The sequence below is a fragment of the Lonchura striata genome, unplaced genomic scaffold (assembly GCF_046129695.1).
Source record: "Lonchura striata isolate bLonStr1 unplaced genomic scaffold, bLonStr1.mat Scaffold_172, whole genome shotgun sequence".
In the NCBI taxonomy this organism is placed as follows: domain Eukaryota; kingdom Metazoa; phylum Chordata; class Aves; order Passeriformes; family Estrildidae; genus Lonchura; species Lonchura striata.
This window is the reverse complement of record NW_027461112.1, coordinates 160,799-170,340: the sequence shown is the minus strand read 5'-3', so window position 1 is coordinate 170,340 and position 9,542 is coordinate 160,799. Positions and strand designations below refer to the sequence as shown.

At 41.1% G+C, this 9,542-nt stretch overlaps 1 long non-coding RNA gene across 1 annotated transcript; it reads left to right on the top strand.

The window, feature by feature from the left end:
* The first annotated feature begins 386 nt into the window (after positions 1–386).
* LOC144248555 (uncharacterized) lies at positions 387–4,591 on the top strand. Its single transcript, XR_013341848.1, has 2 exons — positions 387–952; positions 4,438–4,591. It is a non-coding gene; the product is annotated as an uncharacterized LOC144248555 (long non-coding RNA).
* Positions 4,592–9,542: the final 4,951 nt, after the last annotated feature.

Genomic DNA, 9,542 nt, shown 5'->3' with positions numbered 1-9,542 from the left:
CAGCCAGGAGCCAAAGCAGATCCCTCCTGGCCGGGCTGGATGGGAGATGAGGCTGCTGGAATGTCACCTGGAGCAGCCAGGAGCCAAAGCAGATCCCTCCTGGCCGGGCTGGATGGGAGATGAGGCTGCTGGAATGTCACCTGGAGCAGCCAGGAGCCAAAGCAGATCCCTCCTGGCCGGGCTGGAGGGCAGCTGCTGGATCTGCTGTGGGGGAAAACTCCCTGCCCCTGCCAGGAGCGCTGGCTCTGCTCTTCCTCCAGCTCCTGAGCAGTGTCAGGGCCACCGTGAGGGAGTTCAAACCCAAAAAATCCCCACAGCCCACGGAGTGAATGATCCCAGCAGAGAAACGCAGCATTGAAATAAAAATCTTACAGCTCTGTCAAAAAGGCTGTGACATCGCTGCAACGGGATTGCCAGGAACCTTCTGGTTTGCTCTCGGAATGCTCTTGGTTCTCTTTTGTGTATTTTTAGTCCCTCAGTGGACAGCTTGTAGAATTTATTCTGGGACTTAGAGGTTGAGCAGGGTTGGCTCAGGATTGACCTTCACCTCTGGTGCCGCTTTGCGCAAACACAACGTGGCCGGGCTGGGTGAACTCGTGACCTCAGCTTTCCCCTCCAAAATGTCCCTCGCTTATTTCCCTGGGGTGAGCTGGGATTTTGGCCCAGACTGTCACTCCTCACCTCCCCGTGCCCGCGCGGTGTCCGTTGTGTTCCCCACGGTGCCCTGGGGACACCGGCGGGTCCCTTTGCCTTTCTCCTGCCCCTTTCCAGCCCGAGGCTCCTCTGCCCTCGTCCCACACACAGCGCAGGGGCACCGAAGGGGAAAGGCTCCAGAAAACATTTCTGCGATTCCTCAGCAATTCTTTCAATTCCCCGGGGAGAGGAGCGTGAACTCACAGCCACCGAGGCCTGACGGGTTCCTGCAGCGAGAGCTCGGCGCGTGTCCGCAGAGGTGAGTGCGGCACCCGAAAGGAAAAAGCGCGGGAGACAAACGTGATTTCTTTTGCTTCAAAGTTATTGCAAGTTCTTAAAGCCCGACCAACTTTTGCTCTTGCTTTTGGTCGGGTGGAGCAGGAGCAGTGGGCAGAGGTGGTGCCATTGATGCGGACGTGCCCGATGCTTTCTGGGGCAGAAAAGGGAGATTAAGCTCGCCTTACGTCAAGCAGCTATTTAAAAAGATTTATAGCTCTTTAAACGTAGCGCCCTTTAATTACCATAATGTTTCTTCCACGATTTTAACTAATTCTCGGTGTATTTTATAAAACTTAAAATAACACCTCCTCCCCATAAAACAGACTCATCAAGCATTAGACAAAAATTCCTTGTGCCAGTCTCAGGCTTCCACATCTAACAGGAGACCCTCCCCGTAAGCAAACAAAAAAATCAAAATAACGTACCAAAACTAGTCCTTGCTAACATTAAAAATACAGCTCGACCGTATCCAAAAAACCCCCGATTTTATTTCTTCCAAATGCCAAATACTCTTCAAATTCTAAATCAAAAACTCTTAAAAAACAAAAACCATTTGTCCAAGCCCACAAAAAATATAAAACAATCCAATCGATATCCTACATTTAACAAAACCCACTACACAAATTAGTACCATTTGAAATGTAACATAAATAAAAATCTATGACTAAGAAACATATCTCCCAATAAATAAAACCACTCGGTAAAGATATAAGTAATAATCTCAACTCAACAAGCTAAAATTTCTCCAAAACCAAAAGACTTAAAAAACCTTCAATACTTATAAATAACAACATTCAATATGTTAAGTGTTAGTAAAATCAAACAAACTTAAATGTCAATGCATTTAAATAAATACATTAAGTTTCTTTTTATCTATTAAAATTAAGTTTATTATTCCTTACTATCAAAATTCATTCAGTCTAAATTTAAATGTTATGTAATATAACTTACCCTAAATTTTATTAAAAATCACTTCTCTAAACTATACAGTATATGGTTAATTTTATTTAAAAAAAATGAAACTACTCAAATTACAACAACTAAAAGAAAACACTAACAAACACCTATTCAGAAGTTAAAAAAATATAGTGTATTATGTCATCAATTTCATCAAAAATTCTGTTCTTCATTACAATCTCTACTCTTTTTATCTTTCATAAGTAACACCAAAAAATAGCAATTACTATTCATATCATGCTATTTAAGAATTTTACTCTATTTCCTTAATATATATTTTTAAAGTTATCCTAACTCCTTCAAACACTTACTACTAATATACTAATTATATAATAATTTTTATAATAAGCAATATTTATTAAATATTATTATAATATTTACAACCAACTTTCATGTACTTTGTTATCTCTTTATATAATGATCTAAAAAACACATAAAATTTCTAATTCCTACTTTTTTTATTCTCTACTTATACAGCTCTTAAAACAAGTTAACCCTCTAACTAATCTCTACACTAACTCTATAATTTAACCTAATGTTATCTCACAGTTTTAAATATTTTTCAAGACTAAAAAAAAATATATTTTATTAAAAACCTCCTCCAGACTGTTAATCTTATCACTTTCCTCAGTTATTATTACAAAATCACTTCGATGTAAAACCCGACTACAACATTAATTTCTATTTCTAAGTTTCACACTAAGTAATCGCTCTCTCATACATTTTCTCCACCTTCACACTCTCAATATCCAAATCCAAACTCACAATCCTGTCCATAACCACTTTCAAATCTTTAAACAAAAGTTTACTATACTCAAATCTATTCTAAAAACACTTCTAAAAAATCCAATTATTAAATAATGTAATTCATCTTTAATCCTAACATTTTTACTCTTAACTACTATTTTTAGAAACATTATATAAGAATACATTAAGTAACATTCACCAATTAAAATTTAAACTAGAACCTAACCCTAACTCTACCTAAATAAAATAATTAACAAGAAACCCAAATATTTTCTACGTCAAAAATAAAATTCAAATAATTTTAACTTAACAATTTAACTTTATCGATATAACAAATAAACTTATTTTTATTTTAAACTTAAAAAATCATTATCCACACATAATTATTTAACTTGCTACTAATTTAACATTTATCAACTGTTAAAAACTCTAAAATAACGTACCATCTTTTAATACTTACTAATGATATAATTTCACCTATGTTACTAATTATAGATGTTATCTAAGTAATTCCTAATTATTGTCAATTTCTTCTTTACTACGTACATTATTTTATTCTTATATTTCTTCATGCTTATAACTGAAAAATTATAACAACTTATACCATTATCTTGCAAGTCTCTATACAATTTTATAAAACAAAACTTAACAAGACTTATTTCTCATGTCAAAACATAAAGTTTACTTATATCTCAACAAGTACAAAAACCCAAGTCAATTTCAATAAGGACCATAAAACCAGATCACACAAAAAACACACTCGCCACTCCACAAATAAAACACCAATGTAAATACAAAGATACACTACACTATGTAAATACAAATGGTAGATTACGCGAGAATTGCAACATACGCCTGACGTCTTGTACTGCACCCACCAAAATATAGAAACTTTAGGTTTTTTTATAAATATAAAAATCAATATTATAAACATCTTATTTAATAACTTACAAAGTATAAAATTCTATCAAATATTATACTTCTACTCTCTTTACTTTATTTACTTTTAATTATATCACTTTACCAATTAACCAACCTAAAACAAACATTTCAGTAACTTTAACTAAAGTTTCAAGTTTAAATACTTTGTATTTATCTAGCGCTTCTCAAAAAAAATCCATTCTTTACCTACTTACTTAATATACCAATAAAAAACATTACAAGTAATCCATATAATTAAAAAGCCCTTACATTATTAGCTCTTAATATAAAAATAGTTACCAATTTAAAACAAAAAAGTAATTTATCCATCAATAGTAATCAAAATATAAAAGTAATTTTAAGCCTTGAAACTTAAAAATGGTAGGATCACATTTTATACCACCTATTACTTCAACAACACTAAAATAATTAAATCAATTGAAATATTATCTAAATAAACGATCTAATTCTACATCCCTTACACTAAATACCTTTCTAACAAATATAAAATATTAAATACGCAGTTTTACAAAAAATCAACAATAAATTTTCTTTTATTAACACACAAACATAAATATAAAAATTGAATAAAAGTTATAAATGCATCTAATCACATAAAATCTACTTATAAAAGTGTACAACTTTAAGAAATATCAAAAATAAGAATAACTAATATAACAATAAATAAAATTTAACACCATAATTTTAAAATCTTATAACAAAATTATACATTTAAATTATATTAGTATAATAATAATAACGATAACACCTTCTTTATGTTAATATATGCAACAAATGCTTAACAAAATCCATTAATAATTTTATTTTTTTTTAATACAGAGGGAGAGGGGAGACGTGGGAACGGGAAAACCAGAAACTCCCACGGACACTGAAAGATTTGATCTGCAGCCTCGGGAGAAGCTGGGATTGATGTGCAAGTACAAGACGCGGGCATTAAGCAGGAAAAGAATGAAATAAAAGGCAATCCCTTCTGTTTCTGTGGCTGTCAGTGAGAGCCTGCCCCGGCTGAGCGAGAGAGAAACCGCGTGGGCACGATGGGGAAGGGCTCGCAGGGCAGGGCTGGGGCTGTGTGGGCTGAACGGAGAGTTTGCACCTTCTGACAGGAGGCGCTGAGCAAAAGTCCCCTCGGTGCAGCGGAGCCGAGCGAAGGCGCTGGGCTGGAAAAGCCAAATAAAGGCCGGGGTCAGAAATTCCGGCTGCCTCGGAACAAAGAGCCGTGAGCGCTCCTGAGCCCCGGCAGCTGCTCGCTCTGTGAACCCCCACGCGCCGGGGCTGGGTTTGCCTGAGCCCCGAGTGCCCCCGGCCCAAGAGCAGCCCCGGCCCTTCCCTGCTGAGCGCGCAGCGATCGCAAAGGAAAAAAGGAAACTCTGGCCGGCAGGGCTCTCTCTGCGTGGGTTAGGGCAGGGCCCTGCGGGGAGCAGGGCGCTCCAGCACGGACAGCCCGGATCCAGAGCAGCTCCGGGGCTGAGCAGCGGGCTGGGGACAGCTGGGGACAGCCGTGAGCAGAGCCCGTCAGCCTCCCTCCGGGGCTGGGACTGCCTCGAGCACACAGCTCCTGCCAGGTGTGGCACCTTCAGACTCCTCGCCACAAACGAGTTCTGATCTCGCTCTCGGGGTGACCTGCACCTCCTCCCCAGAAACCGCAGGAATTAGAATTTCGGGCCGCTTTTACAAACTTTACGTCAGCTTTGCAAATGCAAATCCCAGCGGGTCCCTGCTTCCCAGAGCGCCGGTCCTCAGCCATCTCCACTTCCCTGGAAAACTGCTCCAGCTCCAGGCTGTACCAAGGTGAGCACAAGTCTGGAGAGGTCAGAACCCTCACCTGGACCGCTGCACTCGGAGCGAGATCCAGCTACAAATGGAATTCCAGAAACGGCCTCCAAAATGTTCCATAATCACACCTTTAAAATGGCTCCACAGGGCAACGGCTCCCGTGCCAGAGCGGCACCTGCACGAGTCCTTGTGCCAGCCCTGGCGCCCTGAAAAACACAAGAAACCAACATCACACAGGCCTTGTTTGCAGAATTCCTGATCCAAGCCCTCACCTGTCCTGCCCAGCACCGAGGGAAATCTGACACGGTATTCATAGGTAACCTTTGCTGAGAGCGGCCATCACCCCGGTCCTCCAGCCTGGGCAAGGTTTTGCAGCGAATGGACCCAACTTCTAACCCTGGACCTAAATTTCTGTCAGCTTTTGTTAGAAAGATACTGGAGAGTAAATCCTACAACAGATTTAAAACGTTGCGCAAGGAATAACCGGCCCAGACAAAACCAAACCACCCCCATCTCTGCTCCACCCCATTTCTCCCAATTTTGGGAGAAATACTGATAGAGTTTGTAAAGACTCCCCTTCCCTGCTGCACCGTCCTTCACTGCACGTCCCTGTTGAGAGAGAAATGGAACTGGAAACAAGTTTTAAAGGATGAGTTTGTAAATAAGACTAGATACTTTAGAGAAATAGAACTATGAAAGATGCACTCTAATAAGATTCATGAGGGGTAATTTCAGATGATTGGTTTTAAGGCATAGTGTAGCAAAAGCTAATAGGCCAAGAAACGCTTATAATGTATTGTAATTAGGAAATAGTTGGCTTCTGATTGCGGTGGCATGAATTATAACATCTGTATTGTCTCACCCTTCACGTGAGACTGAAAATGAAATAAAAGTTTTTAAAAACACTTCTCAGTTGCCTTATTTCTGGGTCAGAAAAGGGCATAATCTGATAAACTGGTGCGTTGTGTGAGGAAGATTTATCTCTCTCAATGTCCTATTCCATGGCATTTCTAAGTCAGCGTTTCTTATCTCAAATTTTCCATTCAGATACATACTATGTAAACCTCCTGTCAAACTCTGACAATTTTCTGCAAGTCCATTTCCCACAGCAGAACTGCTCCCTGCCCAGCACAGGAGCTGCGAGTGCTGTTGCAGGGCACAATGCCTGAAGGAACACCGGAGCTGTGACATTAAAACCAGCAAAAGCAATTACTAAGTAAAAGAGATCCTCACCTGCTCCAAGAACTGAACCTCTGTGGCTCATCCTCACGGGGTGAACCTGCTCCAGGGAGGACTCTCCACGCAGCCCCCGAGACCTGGGGTCAGACGCTGCCCTACCAGCAGAAGAACAAGGGGTTAGTGAAGCTTTTTGGACACATTCTGGCCTCAGAGTGGTCTGACAAAACATCCGTCAACGTGGATCTTTAATAAAGGCAGCTGGTACCTATGCTTGCAACAGACTTTTGTGTGTTATTTCCTCCGTCTCTGTTCTAATACATTTTGATATTAAAAGTGTTTAAACAAGATTTAACCTGAGCTCTGCACCCTGCCGTGCTCCAAGCCCTGAGGAAGAGCTGGACATCCTCACACTCGCCCAAGCTGAGGCAGCTCTCACGTAGGGACAGAGCTGCTGCAGCATTTAACAACACTTAGAAATCACCCCTGCCTTGAGGGCGTCCAGAGCTGGGAGAAAGCCCTTCCCACCACCCTCTTGGATTTCCCTCCCTGCCCCTGGCTTTGCTTCCAGCTTGGGAAGGTTTGTCCTGGGGCCATTTCAGCAGCACGAAGGGCTTTTCCAACCTCAGGGGTTCCACGGGAGCCCAGTGACTGACCCAGCTGCGCACCCAGGCACACGGATCGATTATCCTGCCGTGAGCCAGAGCACTCCAGGGCATCCTTGAACAGCTGCGGAGAGCGGGAAAAAGACACAGCTGCAGCACCGATCCCGCTCCCTGCTTTCCCAGAGGGGCAGGAACACCATTTCCTCCCGAGCCTGAGAGCTCCCAGGGAAATCCCTGTTAGGGTGGCACTGAAGGTGCCACATTTCTGGCACCCTTGCCCTAGAACCACGGCCCAGCAGATTTCTGTGGGAGCGGGGATTGTTGCTGCAGCTCAGAAGCTGCACATCCCTAAAGCATTTCCTTAGGGACACGAAGCTCCCCGCGCGCATGTTGTAGTCCAGTTTGTAATTTCAGCGTCTTTCAAGAGAGTTTAAATCGCAATGAGGCGACTCGGTGCCAGCACAGCATTAGCTACGGGACATCGGGAGACTCACCAGACGACATTCTCGGCAGAGCCTCCATTCTCAGCGCTCCAGCTGCAGCGTTCGCATCTCTCACGGACTCCGAGCTCCGTTTCCAGGGCTCCCATCGGGAAACCGGCGGCCGCTCCCAGATGCAAATGCCCAGGGCACCGCCGATCCCAGCCCCTGCTCCCTCTCCCCCCCGGACCCCCCTTCCTCCAGCCTTTACCCCTTTTAGAGCCACGGCCCCGCCCAGGACACAAACGGAGGCTCCCAGGTGCCTCCTGAGACCCAAATCATTCCAGGGGCATCAGGAAATCAAGAGAAATAAACTTTGTAGCCATGATTTCATGTGTTTTGACTCTTCACATGGATAGTCTTAAGCCGTACTTTGTCATCATTTGGTCAGCTCATGAGGTTTTTTAGTTTTTAAAATTGTGTTTTCTCGAGGCAGAGAAACTGCAACTATCTATCTTTGAGTAGAGGAGCACATACAAAATGTCAGGGTGAAAGATTACTCATACCAGTGTGAAAAAAAACGCTAATCGCTTGGTTTTTAAAATTTTAAAAGTTTAATAATAATAAAATGGCTATAAAAATAATAATATCATTAGAGTACTAAAGCTTAGAGTTAGGACAATTACAAGACAATAAAAAAAGTAAAGAATTACGGACGTCCGGATGTTCTCGGACATTAAGCTACGAAAAGCATGACTTGTGAATAAAGGAATCACCCTTAAACTAATATACTTGTTGCATATTTATATATCCTTTATGGTTATGAATGCATTCTATTTTAAACAAGAAACTCTGTTTGTTGTATGTTAATTGTTTCCTTTAATCCCTTGGTGTCTTCGAGTAAGGCCTGAAGAAATTAGCTTCTTCTGATAAGAAGCCATAAATTCCTCTCCTTTGGAAGATTTAGGTGTTCTTTGAAGTAAGTATCTCATTCCTAAAAAAAAAACTTCCCCACCTACATAGTCTCTATTTTAACATTATGTTAGAACCTAAAACTGTATTTAACACACTACTTAAGCGAATGAACACAGCATAACTTTCTAACATTACACTTATAATATTCATTATAGCCTTTGAGAAAAGCCAATCATAAAATATGCATTTTTCACACCAGCAAGGACAAGGAGGTATTGAAGGAGACTGTTGAAGGAGAGGTAAAGTCTTAAATGCTAAAACTGAAGACAGAGCATCACTAAGTCAAATAAAAGATTTGTCTATTTGCTTTTAAACTGATACAAAGCAAGACAAAGTAAATTATTATAACTACTTCAAATCTAGTTGAAAATGTGCTGAGGTGTGCATTAAGACAAAGGTGGAAGTTTACAAGTTACAAATGCTTAAGACACTTCTTGCTAGGGATAGATAGCATTGCATCCATTCCTGAAAGATTTGCATCTCAAAAAGATATGGCATATGAATTCTTAAATTAGACCAACAATGACATGCACCCAAAAAAGAAAAACATTCTCTCTTCTCCCTTTCTTTTCTGCTTTCTTGTCATAGAGTGTGACTAAGGAGAAACGAAAAGAATCCATGAGTGACAGAGCTGATTCCAATCAATCCTCCCCGATGGAGTGATCAAAGGCCAACTGTAGTGGACCAAACAGGGCTTTCCCCTTGGAAGTGTATTCCATCCCGTCGAGATCAGCACAAACACAAGGGATGAAACCGACTTCCCACGGCTGCCATCCAAGCTATGACACTGTAACTCAGTACCACCTGCACATTTTTTTGCTTGAATCCTTAAAGTAATGATTCTCTCCATCTCCATCCCTTAAAATCCAATTCTGTCAGCTTTTCAGTGTTCAAAAATGAACTAGTTAAGATAGCACTGAGGAAAGAAAGAACACAATAAGCATATTTTATTGTGTAAGTAAGTAGATTTGAGATG